The 16895-nt window shown below is 44.0% G+C and overlaps 9 non-coding genes across 9 annotated transcripts; all 9 read left to right on the top strand.

Moving 5' to 3' along the window:
• Nucleotides 1–5932: 5932 nt before the first annotated feature.
• On the top strand, nt 5933–6118 carry LOC141236348 (U2 spliceosomal RNA). Its single transcript, XR_012302025.1, has one exon. It is a non-coding gene; the product is annotated as a U2 spliceosomal RNA (small nuclear RNA).
• A 1112-nt stretch (nt 6119–7230) lies between these two features.
• Nucleotides 7231–7421, top strand: LOC141236007 (U2 spliceosomal RNA). Its single transcript, XR_012301705.1, has one exon. It is a non-coding gene; the product is annotated as a U2 spliceosomal RNA (small nuclear RNA).
• A 1118-nt stretch (nt 7422–8539) lies between these two features.
• On the top strand, nt 8540–8730 carry LOC141236258 (U2 spliceosomal RNA). The gene has a single exon (XR_012301950.1). It is a non-coding gene; the product is annotated as a U2 spliceosomal RNA (small nuclear RNA).
• Nucleotides 8731–9845: 1115 nt separating this feature from the next.
• On the top strand, nt 9846–10036 carry LOC141236006 (U2 spliceosomal RNA). The gene has a single exon (XR_012301704.1). It is a non-coding gene; the product is annotated as a U2 spliceosomal RNA (small nuclear RNA).
• Nucleotides 10037–11151: 1115 nt separating this feature from the next.
• Nucleotides 11152–11342, top strand: LOC141236005 (U2 spliceosomal RNA). Its single transcript, XR_012301703.1, has one exon. It is a non-coding gene; the product is annotated as a U2 spliceosomal RNA (small nuclear RNA).
• A 1115-nt stretch (nt 11343–12457) lies between these two features.
• Nucleotides 12458–12648, top strand: LOC141236004 (U2 spliceosomal RNA). The gene has a single exon (XR_012301702.1). It is a non-coding gene; the product is annotated as a U2 spliceosomal RNA (small nuclear RNA).
• Nucleotides 12649–13763: 1115 nt separating this feature from the next.
• LOC141236003 (U2 spliceosomal RNA) lies at nt 13764–13954 on the top strand. Its single transcript, XR_012301701.1, has one exon. It is a non-coding gene; the product is annotated as a U2 spliceosomal RNA (small nuclear RNA).
• A 1115-nt stretch (nt 13955–15069) lies between these two features.
• On the top strand, nt 15070–15260 carry LOC141236002 (U2 spliceosomal RNA). The gene has a single exon (XR_012301700.1). It is a non-coding gene; the product is annotated as a U2 spliceosomal RNA (small nuclear RNA).
• Nucleotides 15261–16375: 1115 nt separating this feature from the next.
• On the top strand, nt 16376–16566 carry LOC141236001 (U2 spliceosomal RNA). Its single transcript, XR_012301699.1, has one exon. It is a non-coding gene; the product is annotated as a U2 spliceosomal RNA (small nuclear RNA).
• Nucleotides 16567–16895: the final 329 nt, after the last annotated feature.

Genomic DNA, 16895 nt, shown 5'->3' with positions numbered 1-16895 from the left:
AGACATATTAGGCAAGCATTTTGGAGCTTTCACCTAAATAACTACAGGTGGTGAGATAAGCTGCACAATATAATTGACCTTTCAGTATATTGTTGCACACACACCATCTATTTAGCAAATGCCCTTGTTATCAACAGCAGCCTTTTAAACTCACCTGAGCTAACAGGTATGTGCGCTGGTTACTCTGCTGCGCTTAAAATTTCTTTTTTGGTTTGCTACAATGCCTTTTCTGAAACGTTGTCTCCTTCTGCTGGAACACTGACTTCTTTCATTTAATGCCTGCAGACTATAAAAGAGAACCCAACCCAAAAAGTTTGGTTGATTAGTCTGTGGCATTCTGTTAAACTGTTGCTTATGGCGGTCTCTGTGAGCTTCTCAGCGACATTCAGCCAGCCAGGTATCCTGCCTGCAGTAGATGGAATGTGGCAATGGAACGCTGGCTGCGCGTGTCATAATAGGCTCTGAGCCTTTATATACCTGTGCACAGCAGCAGCCACCTTCAGTCTGCTGCTGGACAGCCAGCAGCAGCAGCAGCAGGAGAGGTATGTAATCAGGAGCCCTCCTGCTAAGGGTAGACAGCTGCTCGTTCCACCCCACCCCCCGCCTTAATTGGTTCTCCTCCCTTCCAACGGTGTTGAGGCGGGTGGGAACAGCAGGGGGTGAAGGTGCTGTGTTTAAAGAGGTGGAGTTATGCAGATCTAAAACGCGTGGATTGCAGCAGCAGCAAGCCGAAAAGTGCAGGCATGTAAGGGATCTAGAGGTTGACAACATGTCTTCTTAACGGGAGTCCAGGAGCTCATCTCCACAAATGGACTTTTCAGGATCCTTGGGTGGCTCCGTAGTTTGAAACCAATTCTGGTTATCGCTTCTCGGCCTTTTGGCTCAGATCTGTAATGGGTCTAGTCATTTGGCTGTCTGTGCGTTAACTCTTGGCCCTGTGGCATCGCCATTTTATGGCTTAAGCCACTTGCTGCTATAAGGAGTTGGCCAGTAGACACGACTAGCGATAATGGGACGCATTCGATACGCTGGGCCCGGTGAGGCTCGAGTGAAGTTTGGAATCCAGATTGATGTGGAAGAAGGCAAAGAAGGAATCTTTACCCTCAGCTTCGTGGTGAAGGAGATTTTGTTTGGACTCCTTGAAGTGAAGAAGGAAGAAATCTTGTGCCTCCAGCAATTCAAAAGCAATCTTGTATTTACTTCTATGGCTGTTTGCAACAATTTCTATGATTGTTTGAAAAAGAATCTGGACAATCAATATTTGGATGGGCTGACTTTTGTCATCTTGTATTGCTCCAAAGAGGTACCTCTGACTGTTTTCATGTACAACCCACATGTGGACTTGGCTTTGATTTATGCCTTTCTAAATAGGCACTGCTATATTACCAAGGTGGCAGTAAAAGTCATGAATGTGGAGGAACTATGGACCGGTAAATATCGTTTCATGGTCAAGTTCCGGGAAAGTCCTGATGAACCAGGGGGTATACATTATCCTCCTTCAAATTTTTCCATTGGGAGTGAGCGGGGTTACCTGTTCTTCCCCAATGCGCCCAGGTTTTGTCGTCATTGTAGGAGGTATGGCCATACTCAGGAAGCATGCGACATCAGACAGATTATTTGCAGGAAGTGCAATGAGGTGGGTCATTCTTCCAATAATTGCAAAAATGAAATAGTCTGTAATCTCTGCGGAGAGAAGGGGCATGCCTTCAGAGACTGTATATTCCATCCTGGTTCATATGCGGGGGCAGCGGGAAGGGGAAGGAGAAGAAATGAATCTCCTGCACCCACAGCTACAACTCCGACTGCTCCAACTCTGACTGCTCCGATATCTACTCTGGCTTTCCTGGATGAGGAGGAGGCTCGGGTTGCTTTTCCAGAACTGGTTCGTGTGAATGTAAGAGGAAATATGGAGCTGGCACCTGAGCCACCGGTGCAGAGGGCCGCGTCTGTGGCTTCAGATGTCAGTGAGTCTGAGACAATAACTGATGATCGTATAGGCATGGAAGTGGCCCCGGTGGAGGATCTGGAGGCTGAAATTCCAGACATGATGGTTACATTGCAGGGGGAAGAGGAGTCTGATCTGACCAGAACACCGCATGTGGCCTGGAGCGATGTCGTTTCTGACCTTGAGGAGGAGGGAGGTCAGGGGGACTTTGACCCCCAGCGGCGGGATTATAGTTCAGATGAAGATGGAGGCACTTCAGTGAAGAAAAAGAAGAAAACTGAACCATCCTTTTCCCCTTTAAGTGACTGCAGTGTGAGTCCAGCCCGGGTGTACCCTACTGCATCCGATCGCCAAGATGTGTCTTTTTTGGGGGAAGGCACAAACTACGATATCTGCACGTCCAGCGTCCTACCCCCAGAAGGGTTAGGATGATGTACAGGTGGGCATGTTGTCGTGACCTGCCACATCAAATTAATAGATGGGTGCCCAAGTTGCTCTCAGCATCTTGTCGCTAAATGTTAGGCTGATTAAATCTGAGTCGAGAAGAGTGGCAATTTTGGACTACTTGAGCAACTTGGATGCGGACGTATACTGTGTCCAGGAGTGTGGGATCTCCGATCCCTTAAGTGAAAATGCATGGCCTTTAGGTCAAAGTGTGTGGTCTGGTTCTGTATGTAATAAAAATTGTGGGGTAGGTGTTTTGGTGAAGGGTTATAGTGTTAAGATAGAAAGTTACATGGTGGTGGAGGCGGGGAGGTGTGTAATATGTGAGTTAAATTGTAGGGGGTGGAGGGTTAGGGTGGTAAATATGTATGCACCAATAGATAAAGGGGAGAGGCTGGAAATTTTTGAGAAATTATGTTTTTTTTTATCTGGCAAAATGCCAATAATTTTTGTTGGAGATTTCAATTGTGTGACGGAGGGGGATAAGATGGATGTTACAGGTAAAAGACTCAAGAGTCTTGTGGCGGATTTTTCCTTACAGGATGCTGCGGAAGTTTTTTTAGGTAATCCACCTCCTGCGACCTATAAGGCCGACAGGGGAGGCATAGAGTCTAGAATAGACCGTATCTTCTTTTCTTCACAAAATGTTATTTGTAGGAATTTCCAGCAGGAAGATGTTCCCTTCTCTGACCATGTGTGTTTGAGGGCACGTCTAGAAGGTAAGATTTCCTTTGTATATGGTGGTGGCGTGTGGAAACTTAATGTGCGTTTGCTGGAAGATAATAGGATCATGAGTGATTTTAGGCGAATGTATGTTAGGTGGAGGGATAAAAAAAGTGATTTCAGGAATGTGCTTGAGTGGTGGGACTGGATGAAGAGTGAGATTGTTTTTTTCTTTAGAAAAAGGGGCAGGAGGAAAGCAGCAATGAATAGAGCAAAATTTAATGATTTAAGCTCTAGACTGGAGTGGCTGAGGAAGTTAAGGATGATTGGAGTGGATGTGGATGTTTTGATGTGTCAAGTGAAAGAAGAGATTAAGAAATATATTGAGGGTAAAGGGAAAGAAATTATTTACCGTTCTAAGATTGAACATTTGGAGAAAAATGAGAAATGCACAAGGTTTTTTTTCAAAAAAGTTTTTGGGAAGAAAGTAGATATGGATGAGGTGGTGAATGGTGATGGGGTGTGTGTGAGTGGGAAGGATGTGATGCAGGAGGTGGTGTTGTTTTATAAGGAGTTGTATGGGGAAAAATGGGTTGATGATAGGATGTTGACTGATGCTTTGGGGTGTTTAGAAGGTTGTTTGGGTGAGGATGAACGTGAAATATTGGATGATGTAATTGTGTTGGATGAAGTTAAAAAAGTGGTGATGTCTGCGAGTAAGAATAAAACACCTGGGAAGGATGGACTGCCCGTGGAGTTATATGTTAAGGAATGGGACACGATGGGAAATGACTTATTGGAGGTGTGCCAGTATATGTTCACGGAGAATATGTTGAGTGAATCTATGAGAGATGGGGTGGTGGTTTTGGTTCATAAGAAAGGTGATAAAAAGGATTTGGGGAATTGGAGGCCAATCACCCTTTTGAATGCAGACTATAAGGTGTTTAGTAAATTGTTGGCTAGCCGGATGCGGGAAGTGATTGGCGGTGTGGTGGATGAAGATCAAGTGTGTGCAGTGCCTGGGAGAAGTATGACTGAAAATTTGGTGTTGTTGCGTGATGTGATTGGGGATTGTATGAGTCGTAAGCAGAAATGTTTGTTGTTTTCGGTTGATTTTGAAAAAGCTTTTGACCGTGTGTCACATAGCTTTATGTTTAAGGTTTTGTCTAAGATGGGTTATTCCAGGAATTTTGTAAACTGTGTTAGGAGTTTGTATTGTAATGTTTCAAGTGAATTTTTGGTGAATGGGTGGTTGAGTGAGAAAGTGAGAATTAAATCAGGAGTGCGTCAGGGGTGCCCTATGTCCCCTTTTTTGTTTATTAGTGTGATTGAAGTGTTGATGTGTATGGTTAGGAAGGATAAGGTTATGAGAGGTGTGATGATTCCTGGGAGTAATGGAAAGGATGTGAGAATTCTAGGTTACATGGATGATGTAGTGATTGTGAGTGGGAATATGGCTGCGATGAGTAGGGCAAGGTTGATATTAAGTTTGTTTTGTAGTGTCTCAGCTTTTAAGGTCAATTGGACTAAGAGTTCCTTTAAATGTTTTGGTGAGAGGAATGTATGGATGAATGGTGTGAGGTGTGAGGATGGTGCAATAAAGGTGCTTGGGATTAAGTTTAATGATGATTTGAAAGGAAATGAGAGTTGGGAAGATTGTGGGGTGAGAGTGGTGCGCAAGTTGAATTTTTGGCGAATGAGAGAATTAACTCTGACTGGGAAAGTTCTGATTATTAAGGCGGTTATTTTGCCTATTTTGTTGTTTGTTGCGAATGTATATCCTGCTGCTTTTAAGAAAATTAGGAAAACTGAGAAATTCATCTTTAATTTTCTTTGGGGAAGTCGCATGGAGAAATTGAAACGGGAATATGTCTATAAGTTATGTGTAAATGGTGGTTTGGATTTTCCAAATATTGATTTCTTTTTAGGGATTAGTTACGTGAAAATGGTGGTGGTGGTTCTAGGGAAAAGTAATAAGTGTGCTTATATGATGAAGTATTCGGCTGGATGGATGCTTTATGGCTTAAAGTGGGTCAAAAGGGATGCTAGAGTGCCTGTTGCTTTTAAGTGTCCTGTATGGTATGGTTGTGTTGAGAAATTTGTAAGGAAGTATGATTTGTTGTCCGTTAACATGAGTGATTTTAGGCAAAAGAAGAAAGTCATTAGGATGGTGCGTGAGCGTGAGGTGGTATGTAATATCAATGGGCTGAGAGGGGAGGAAGTAACCGAGATGTGGAGAAAATTAAGTATAGATGGTGTGACTAACAGACAGAGAGATATCGCTTGGATGATATTGCATGACATTTTGCCTGTTAGAGATGTGCAAAAGAAGAGGGATTTAGTTAAATCTGAGGTATGCCCGAGGGATGGATGTGGTTTGAGAGAGCATGTTAGACATATGGTATGGGATTGTGATTTTGCATATGATGTATGGAAGGGTATAGGGGGACTTTGCAAGGAATTGGTGGGTGTAAAGTATGTTAATTGGAAACTTGCTATGTTTGGGATGGGTGCATGTAGTAGAATTAAGGATAGGATTTTATGGTTGTTGGTGGTGTGTGTAATTGAAAGTTTGTGGGATGCGAGGAATTTGTTAGTTTTTAAAAGGAAGAAAATGTCAGTTAATGAATGTTTGAGATTGATTCTGTCACGTATGTATGTAATATACCTCTGGGATCAGGAACGTGGAAGTATTATAGATGCTGAAGGGATCTGGAAGTTTAAAAAGTGGAGGTTTTTGGTAAAGTTTAATTAGTAGTGTATAATGTACCTGATGATAAGGTTTGGTTTTATTTTTGATTATATACCAAGTGTGATGAAAGGCTAAGTGTCAATAAAAGGCTTTTGTAAGTCAATTTGATTGAGCTTATGCTCCGGCCTATCTGATTTGGTTAAAAAAAAAAAAAAAAAAAATCTGTTCTTATCAGTTTAATATCTGATACGTCCCCTATCTGGGGACCATATATTAAATGGATTTTTAGAACAGGGAGATGGAAAAAGAGCTTGCTCTGTCCACTCCACGCATTGACCTGGTATTGCAGTATCTCCAGGACCGGTGCACCCCTTCTTTAATGCAGTTTCTAAAATCAGAAAGAATTGAATTCAATGTTTTTTGTTCATTTTGCTTGTTTGTCGGATTTTGGGATGGACTCTTTGGCTTTGCTTTTCTTCTCCTCATTGGATTTTTCATGTTCAAAGTTGCAGAAGCCAGATTACAAGCTCATTTTGGTTCAACTTTAGCAACTGTGCATTGCATTGCCATGTAATGTGATGCAATGCTATCTTTCTAGCTCTCCCTTTTTACTTCCTTTTGGATAAACAGACATATTAGGCAAGCATTTTGGAGCTTTCACCTAAATAACTACAGGTGGTGAGATAAGCTGCACAATATAATTGACCTTTCAGTATATTGTTGCACACACACCATCTATTTAGCAAATGCCCTTGTTATCAACAGCAGCCTTTTAAACTCACCTGAGCTAACAGGTATGTGCGCTGGTTACTCTGCTGCGCTTAAAATTTCTTTTTTGGTTTGCTACAATGCCTTTTCTGAAACGTTGTCTCCTTCTGCTGGAACACTGACTTCTTTCATTTAATGCCTGCAGACTATAAAAGAGAACCCAACCCAAAAAGTTTGGTTGATTAGTCTGTGGCATTCTGTTAAACTGTTGCTTATGGCGGTCTCTGTGAGCTTCTCAGCGACATTCAGCCAGCCAGGTATCCTGCCTGCAGTAGATGGAATGTGGCAATGGAACGCTGGCTGCGCGTGTCATAATAGGCTCTGAGCCTTTATATACCTGTGCACAGCAGCAGCCACCTTCAGTCTGCTGCTGGACAGCCAGCAGCAGCAGCAGGAGAGGTATGTAATCAGGAGCCCTCCTGCTAAGGGTAGACAGCTGCTCGTTCCACCCCACCCCCCGCCTTAATTGGTTCTCCTCCCTTCCAACGGTGTTGAGGCGGGTGGGAACAGCAGGGGGTGAAGGTGCTGTGTTTAAAGAGGTGGAGTTATGCAGATCTAAAACGCGTGGATTGCAGCAGCAGCAAGCCGAAAAGTGCAGGCATGTAAGGGATCTAGAGGTTGACAACATGTCTTCTTAACGGGAGTCCAGGAGCTCATCTCCACAAATGGACTTTTCAGGATCCTTGGGTGGCTCCGTAGTTTGAAACCAATTCTGGTTATCGCTTCTCGGCCTTTTGGCTAAGATCAAGTGTAGTATCTGTTCTTATCAGTTTAATATCTGATACGTCCCCTATCTGGGGACCATATATTAAATGGATTTTTAGAACAGGGAGATGGAAAAAGAGCTTGCTCTGTCCACTCCACGCATTGACCTGGTATTGCAGTATCTCCAGGACCGGTGCACCCCTTCTTTAATGCAGTTTCTAAAATCAGAAAGAATTGAATTCAATGTTTTTTGTTCATTTTGCTTGTTTGTCGGATTTTGGGATGGACTCTTTGGCTTTGCTTTTCTTCTCCTCATTGGATTTTTCATGTTCAAAGTTGCAGAAGCCAGATTACAAGCTCATTTTGGTTCAACTTCAGCAACTGTGCATTGCATTGCCATGTAATGTGATGCAATGCTATCTTTCTAGCTCTCCCTTTTTACTTCCTTTTGGATAAACAGACATATTAGGCAAGCATTTTGGAGCTTTCACCTAAATAACTACAGGTGGTGAGATAAGCTGCACAATATAATTGACCTTTCAGTATATTGTTGCACACACACCATCTATTTAGCAAATGCCCTTGTTATCAACAGCAGCCTTTTAAACTCACCTGAGCTAACAGGTATGTGCGCTGGTTACTCTGCTGCGCTTAAAATTTCTTTTTTGGTTTGCTACAATGCCTTTTCTGAAACGTTGTCTCCTTCTGCTGGAACACTGACTTCTTTCATTTAATGCCTGCAGACTATAAAAGAGAACCCAACCCAAAAAGTTTGGTTGATTAGTCTGTGGCATTCTGTTAAACTGTTGCTTATGGCGGTCTCTGTGAGCTTCTCAGCGACATTCAGCCAGCCAGGTATCCTGCCTGCAGTAGATGGAATGTGGCAATGGAACGCTGGCTGCGCGTGTCATAATAGGCTCTGAGCCTTTATATACCTGTGCACAGCAGCAGCCACCTTCAGTCTGCTGCTGGACAGCCAGCAGCAGCAGCAGCAGCAGGAGAGGTATGTAATCAGGAGCCCTCCTGCTAAGGGTAGACAGCTGCTCGTTCCACCCCACCCCCCGCCTTAATTGGTTCTCCTCCCTTCCAACGGTGTTGAGGCGGGTGGGAACAGCAGGGGGTGAAGGTGCTGTGTTTAAAGAGGTGGAGTTATGCAGATCTAAAACGCGTGGATTGCAGCAGCAGCAAGCCGAAAAGTGCAGGCATGTAAGGGATCTAGAAGTTGACAACATGTCTTCTTAACGGGAGTCCAGGAGCTCATCTCCACAAATGGACTTTTCAGGATCCTTGGGTGGCTCCGTAGTTTGAAACCAATTCTGGTTATCGCTTCTCGGCCTTTTGGCTAAGATCAAGTGTAGTATCTGTTCTTATCAGTTTAATATCTGATACGTCCCCTATCTGGGGACCATATATTAAATGGATTTTTAGAACAGGGAGATGGAAAAAGAGCTTGCTCTGTCCATTCCACGCATTGACCTGGTATTGCAGTATCTCCAGGACCGGTGCACCCCTTCTTTAATGCAGTTTCTAAAATCAGAAAGAATTGAATTCAATGTTTTTTGTTCATTTTGCTTGTTTGTCGGATTTTGGGATGGACTCTTTGGCTTTGCTTTTCTTCTCCTCATTGGATTTTTCATGTTCAAAGTTGCAGAAGCCAGATTACAAGCTCATTTTGGTTCAACTTCAGCAACTGTGCATTGCATTGCCATGTAATGTGATGCAATGCTATCTTTCTAGCTCTCCCTTTTTACTTCCTTTTGGATAAACAGACATATTAGGCAAGCATTTTGGAGCTTTCACCTAAATAACTACAGGTGGTGAGATAAGCTGCACAATATAATTGACCTTTCAGTATATTGTTGCACACACACCATCTATTTAGCAAATGCCCTTGTTATCAACAGCAGCCTTTTAAACTCACCTGAGCTAACAGGTATGTGCGCTGGTTACTCTGCTGCGCTTAAAATTTCTTTTTTGGTTTGCTACAATGCCTTTTCTGAAACGTTGTCTCCTTCTGCTGGAACACTGACTTCTTTCATTTAATGCCTGCAGACTATAAAAGAGAACCCAACCCAAAAAGTTTGGTTGATTAGTCTGTGGCATTCTGTTAAACTGTTGCTTATGGCGGTCTCTGTGAGCTTCTCAGCGACATTCAGCCAGCCAGGTATCCTGCCTGCAGTAGATGGAATGTGGCAATGGAACGCTGGCTGCGCGTGTCATAATAGGCTCTGAGCCTTTATATACCTGTGCACAGCAGCAGCCACCTTCAGTCTGCTGCTGGACAGCCAGCAGCAGCAGCAGCAGGAGAGGTATGTAATCAGGAGCCCTCCTGCTAAGGGTAGACAGCTGCTCGTTCCACCCCACCCCCCGCCTTAATTGGTTCTCCTCCCTTCCAACGGTGTTGAGGCGGGTGGGAACAGCAGGGGGTGAAGGTGCTGTGTTTAAAGAGGTGGAGTTATGCAGATCTAAAACGCGTGGATTGCAGCAGCAGCAAGCCGAAAAGTGCAGGCATGTAAGGGATCTAGAGGTTGACAACATGTCTTCTTAACGGGAGTCCAGGAGCTCATCTCCACAAATGGACTTTTCAGGATCCTTGGGTGGCTCCGTAGTTTGAAACCAATTCTGGTTATCGCTTCTCGGCCTTTTGGCTAAGATCAAGTGTAGTATCTGTTCTTATCAGTTTAATATCTGATACGTCCCCTATCTGGGGACCATATATTAAATGGATTTTTAGAACAGGGAGATGGAAAAAGAGCTTGCTCTGTCCACTCCACGCATTGACCTGGTATTGCAGTATCTCCAGGACCGGTGCACCCCTTCTTTAATGCAGTTTCTAAAATCAGAAAGAATTGAATTCAATGTTTTTTGTTCATTTTGCTTGTTTGTCGGATTTTGGGATGGACTCTTTGGCTTTGCTTTTCTTCTCCTCATTGGATTTTTCATGTTCAAAGTTGCAGAAGCCAGATTACAAGCTCATTTTGGTTCAACTTCAGCAACTGTGCATTGCATTGCCATGTAATGTGATGCAATGCTATCTTTCTAGCTCTCCCTTTTTACTTCCTTTTGGATAAACAGACATATTAGGCAAGCATTTTGGAGCTTTCACCTAAATAACTACAGGTGGTGAGATAAGCTGCACAATATAATTGACCTTTCAGTATATTGTTGCACACACACCATCTATTTAGCAAATGCCCTTGTTATCAACAGCAGCCTTTTAAACTCACCTGAGCTAACAGGTATGTGCGCTGGTTACTCTGCTGCGCTTAAAATTTCTTTTTTGGTTTGCTACAATGCCTTTTCTGAAACGTTGTCTCCTTCTGCTGGAACACTGACTTCTTTCATTTAATGCCTGCAGACTATAAAAGAGAACCCAACCCAAAAAGTTTGGTTGATTAGTCTGTGGCATTCTGTTAAACTGTTGCTTATGGCGGTCTCTGTGAGCTTCTCAGCGACATTCAGCCAGCCAGGTATCCTGCCTGCAGTAGATGGAATGTGGCAATGGAACGCTGGCTGCGCGTGTCATAATAGGCTCTGAGCCTTTATATACCTGTGCACAGCAGCAGCCACCTTCAGTCTGCTGCTGGACAGCCAGCAGCAGCAGCAGCAGGAGAGGTATGTAATCAGGAGCCCTCCTGCTAAGGGTAGACAGCTGCTCGTTCCACCCCACCCCCCGCCTTAATTGGTTCTCCTCCCTTCCAACGGTGTTGAGGCGGGTGGGAACAGCAGGGGGTGAAGGTGCTGTGTTTAAAGAGGTGGAGTTATGCAGATCTAAAACGCGTGGATTGCAGCAGCAGCAAGCCGAAAAGTGCAGGCATGTAAGGGATCTAGAGGTTGACAACATGTCTTCTTAACGGGAGTCCAGGAGCTCATCTCCACAAATGGACTTTTCAGGATCCTTGGGTGGCTCCGTAGTTTGAAACCAATTCTGGTTATCGCTTCTCGGCCTTTTGGCTAAGATCAAGTGTAGTATCTGTTCTTATCAGTTTAATATCTGATACGTCCCCTATCTGGGGACCATATATTAAATGGATTTTTAGAACAGGGAGATGGAAAAAGAGCTTGCTCTGTCCACTCCACGCATTGACCTGGTATTGCAGTATCTCCAGGACCGGTGCACCCCTTCTTTAATGCAGTTTCTAAAATCAGAAAGAATTGAATTCAATGTTTTTTGTTCATTTTGCTTGTTTGTCGGATTTTGGGATGGACTCTTTGGCTTTGCTTTTCTTCTCCTCATTGGATTTTTCATGTTCAAAGTTGCAGAAGCCAGATTACAAGCTCATTTTGGTTCAACTTCAGCAACTGTGCATTGCATTGCCATGTAATGTGATGCAATGCTATCTTTCTAGCTCTCCCTTTTTACTTCCTTTTGGATAAACAGACATATTAGGCAAGCATTTTGGAGCTTTCACCTAAATAACTACAGGTGGTGAGATAAGCTGCACAATATAATTGACCTTTCAGTATATTGTTGCACACACACCATCTATTTAGCAAATGCCCTTGTTATCAACAGCAGCCTTTTAAACTCACCTGAGCTAACAGGTATGTGCGCTGGTTACTCTGCTGCGCTTAAAATTTCTTTTTTGGTTTGCTACAATGCCTTTTCTGAAACGTTGTCTCCTTCTGCTGGAACACTGACTTCTTTCATTTAATGCCTGCAGACTATAAAAGAGAACCCAACCCAAAAAGTTTGGTTGATTAGTCTGTGGCATTCTGTTAAACTGTTGCTTATGGCGGTCTCTGTGAGCTTCTCAGCGACATTCAGCCAGCCAGGTATCCTGCCTGCAGTAGATGGAATGTGGCAATGGAACGCTGGCTGCGCGTGTCATAATAGGCGCTCAGCCTTTATATACCTGTGCACAGCAGCAGCCACCTTCAGTCTGCTGCTGGACAGCCAGCAGCAGCAGCAGCAGGAGAGGTATGTAATCAGGAGCCCTCCTGCTAAGGGTAGACAGCTGCTCGTTCCACCCCACCCCCCGCCTTAATTGGTTCTCCTCCCTTCCAACGGTGTTGAGGCGGGTGGGAACAGCAGGGGGTGAAGGTGCTGTGTTTAAAGAGGTGGAGTTATGCAGATCTAAAACGCGTGGATTGCAGCAGCAGCAAGCCGAAAAGTGCAGGCATGTAAGGGATCTAGAGGTTGACAACATGTCTTCTTAACGGGAGTCCAGGAGCTCATCTCCACAAATGGACTTTTCAGGATCCTTGGGTGGCTCCGTAGTTTGAAACCAATTCTGGTTATCGCTTCTCGGCCTTTTGGCTAAGATCAAGTGTAGTATCTGTTCTTATCAGTTTAATATCTGATACGTCCCCTATCTGGGGACCATATATTAAATGGATTTTTAGAACAGGGAGATGGAAAAAGAGCTTGCTCTGTCCACTCCACGCATTGACCTGGTATTGCAGTATCTCCAGGACCGGTGCACCCCTTCTTTAATGCAGTTTCTAAAATCAGAAAGAATTGAATTCAATGTTTTTTGTTCATTTTGCTTGTTTGTCGGATTTTGGGATGGACTCTTTGGCTTTGCTTTTCTTCTCCTCATTGGATTTTTCATGTTCAAAGTTGCAGAAGCCAGATTACAAGCTCATTTTGGTTCAACTTCAGCAACTGTGCATTGCATTGCCATGTAATGTGATGCAATGCTATCTTTCTAGCTCTCCCTTTTTACTTCCTTTTGGATAAACAGACATATTAGGCAAGCATTTTGGAGCTTTCACCTAAATAACTACAGGTGGTGAGATAAGCTGCACAATATAATTGACCTTTCAGTATATTGTTGCACACACACCATCTATTTAGCAAATGCCCTTGTTATCAACAGCAGCCTTTTAAACTCACCTGAGCTAACAGGTATGTGCGCTGGTTACTCTGCTGCGCTTAAAATTTCTTTTTTGGTTTGCTACAATGCCTTTTCTGAAACGTTGTCTCCTTCTGCTGGAACACTGACTTCTTTCATTTAATGCCTGCAGACTATAAAAGAGAACCCAACCCAAAAAGTTTGGTTGATTAGTCTGTGGCATTCTGTTAAACTGTTGCTTATGGCGGTCTCTGTGAGCTTCTCAGCGACATTCAGCCAGCCAGGTATCCTGCCTGCAGTAGATGGAATGTGGCAATGGAACGCTGGCTGCGCGTGTCATAATAGGCGCTCAGCCTTTATATACCTGTGCACAGCAGCAGCCACCTTCAGTCTGCTGCTGGACAGCCAGCAGCAGCAGCAGCAGGAGAGGTATGTAATCAGGAGCCCTCCTGCTAAGGGTAGACAGCTGCTCGTTCCACCCCACCCCCCGCCTTAATTGGTTCTCCTCCCTTCCAACGGTGTTGAGGCGGGTGGGAACAGCAGGGGGTGAAGGTGCTGTGTTTAAAGAGGTGGAGTTATGCAGATCTAAAACGCGTGGATTGCAGCAGCAGCAAGCCGAAAAGTGCAGGCATGTAAGGGATCTAGAGGTTGACAACATGTCTTCTTAACGGGAGTCCAGGAGCTCATCTCCACAAATGGACTTTTCAGGATCCTTGGGTGGCTCCGTAGTTTGAAACCAATTCTGGTTATCGCTTCTCGGCCTTTTGGCTAAGATCAAGTGTAGTATCTGTTCTTATCAGTTTAATATCTGATACGTCCCCTATCTGGGGACCATATATTAAATGGATTTTTAGAACAGGGAGATGGAAAAAGAGCTTGCTCTGTCCACTCCACGCATTGACCTGGTATTGCAGTATCTCCAGGACCGGTGCACCCCTTCTTTAATGCAGTTTCTAAAATCAGAAAGAATTGAATTCAATGTTTTTTGTTCATTTTGCTTGTTTGTCGGATTTTGGGATGGACTCTTTGGCTTTGCTTTTCTTCTCCTCATTGGATTTTTCATGTTCAAAGTTGCAGAAGCCAGATTACAAGCTCATTTTGGTTCAACTTCAGCAACTGTGCATTGCATTGCCATGTAATGTGATGCAATGCTATCTTTCTAGCTCTCCCTTTTTACTTCCTTTTGGATAAACAGACATATTAGGCAAGCATTTTGGAGCTTTCACCTAAATAACTACAGGTGGTGAGATAAGCTGCACAATATAATTGACCTTTCAGTATATTGTTGCACACACACCATCTATTTAGCAAATGCCCTTGTTATCAACAGCAGCCTTTTAAACTCACCTGAGCTAACAGGTATGTGCGCTGGTTACTCTGCTGCGCTTAAAATTTCTTTTTTGGTTTGCTACAATGCCTTTTCTGAAACGTTGTCTCCTTCTGCTGGAACACTGACTTCTTTCATTTAATGCCTGCAGACTATAAAAGAGAACCCAACCCAAAAAGTTTGGTTGATTAGTCTGTGGCATTCTGTTAAACTGTTGCTTATGGCGGTCTCTGTGAGCTTCTCAGCGACATTCAGCCAGCCAGGTATCCTGCCTGCAGTAGATGGAATGTGGCAATGGAACGCTGGCTGCGCGTGTCATAATAGGCTCTGAGCCTTTATATACCTGTGCACAGCAGCAGCCACCTTCAGTCTGCTGCTGGACAGCCAGCAGCAGCAGCAGCAGGAGAGGTATGTAATCAGGAGCCCTCCTGCTAAGGGTAGACAGCTGCTCGTTCCACCCCACCCCCCGCCTTAATTGGTTCTCCTCCCTTCCAACGGTGTTGAGGCGGGTGGGAACAGCAGGGGGTGAAGGTGCTGTGTTTAAAGAGGTGGAGTTATGCAGATCTAAAACGCGTGGATTGCAGCAGCAGCAAGCCGAAAAGTGCAGGCATGTAAGGGATCTAGAGGTTGACAACATGTCTTCTTAACGGGAGTCCAGGAGCTCATCTCCACAAATGGACTTTTCGGGATCCTTGGGTGGCTCCGTAGTTTGAAACCAATTCTGGTTATCGCTTCTCGGCCTTTTGGCTAAGATCAAGTGTAGTATCTGTTCTTATCAGTTTAATATCTGATACGTCCCCTATCTGGGGACCATATATTAAATGGATTTTTAGAACAGGGAGATGGAAAAAGAGCTTGCTCTGTCCACTCCACGCATTGACCTGGTATTGCAGTATCTCCAGGACCGGTGCACCCCTTCTTTAATGCAGTTTCTAAAATCAGAAAGAATTGAATTCAATGTTTTTTGTTCATTTTGCTTGTTTGTCGGATTTTGGGATGGACTCTTTGGCTTTGCTTTTCTTCTCCTCATTGGATTTTTCATGTTCAAAGTTGCAGAAGCCAGATTACAAGCTCATTTTGGTTCAACTTCAGCAACTGTGCATTGCATTGCCATGTAATGTGATGCAATGCTATCTTTCTAGCTCTCCCTTTTTACTTCCTTTTGGATAAACAGACATATTAGGCAAGCATTTTGGAGCTTTCACCTAAATAACTACAGGTGGTGAGATAAGCTGCACAATATAATTGACCTTTCAGTATATTGTTGCACACACACCATCTATTTAGCAAATGCCCTTGTTATCAACAGCAGCCTTTTAAACTCACCTGAGCTAACAGGTATGTGCGCTGGTTACTCTGCTGCGCTTAAAATTTCTTTTTTGGTTTGCTACAATGCCTTTTCTGAAACGTTGTCTCCTTCTGCTGGAACACTGACTTCTTTCATTTAATGCCTGCAGACTATAAAAGAGAACCCAACCCAAAAAGTTTGGTTGATTAGTCTGTGGCATTCTGTTAAACTGTTGCTTATGGCGGTCTCTGTGAGCTTCTCAGCGACATTCAGCCAGCCAGGTATCCTGCCTGCAGTAGATGGAATGTGGCAATGGAACGCTGGCTGCGCGTGTCATAATAGGCTCTGAGCCTTTATATACCTGTGCACAGCAGCAGCCACCTTCAGTCTGCTGCTGGACAGCCAGCAGCAGCAGCAGCAGGAGAGGTATGTAATCAGGAGCCCTCCTGCTAAGGGTAGACAGCTGCTCGTTCCACCCCACCCCCCGCCTTAATTGGTTCTCCTCCCTTCCAACGGTGTTGAGGCGGGTGGGAACAGCAGGGGGTGAAGGTGCTGTGTTTAAAGAGGTGGAGTTATGCAGATCTAAAACGCGTGGATTGCAGCAGCAGCAAGCCGAAAAGTGCAGGCATGTAAGGGATCTAGAGGTTGACAACATGTCTTCTTAACGGGAGTCCAGGAGCTCATCTCCACAAATGGACTTTTCAGGATCCTTGGGTGGCTCCGTAGTTTGAAACCAATTCTGGTTATCGCTTCTCGGCCTTTTGGCTAAGATCAAGTGTAGTATCTGTTCTTATCAGTTTAATATCTGATACGTCCCCTATCTGGGGACCATATATTAAATGGATTTTTAGAACAGGGAGATGGAAAAAGAGCTTGCTCTGTCCACTCCACGCATTGACCTGGTATTGCAGTATCTCCAGGACCGGTGCACCCCTTCTTTAATGCAGTTTCTAAAATCAGAAAGAATTGAATTCAATGTTTTTTGTTCATTTTGCTTGTTTGTCGGATTTTGGGATGGACTCTTTGGCTTTGCTTTTCTTCTCCTCATTGGATTTTTCATGTTCAAAGTTGCAGAAGCCAGATTACAAGCTCATTTTGGTTCAACTTCAGCAACTGTGCATTGCATTGCCATGTAATGTGATGCAATGCTATCTTTCTAGCTCTCCCTTTTTACTTCCTTTTGGATAAACAGACATATTAGGCAAGCATTTTGGAGCTTTCACCTAAATAACTACAGGTGGTGAGATAAGCTGCACAATATAATT

The sequence above is a fragment of the Phyllobates terribilis genome, unplaced genomic scaffold, assembly GCF_046119375.1.
Source record: "Phyllobates terribilis strain yellow unplaced genomic scaffold, ASM4611937v1 Scaffold_693__1_contigs__length_808095, whole genome shotgun sequence".
NCBI classification, from domain to species: domain Eukaryota; kingdom Metazoa; phylum Chordata; class Amphibia; order Anura; family Dendrobatidae; genus Phyllobates; species Phyllobates terribilis.
Note: the sequence above shows the minus strand (reverse complement) of the source record. Positions and strands in the feature narration are given on the sequence as shown.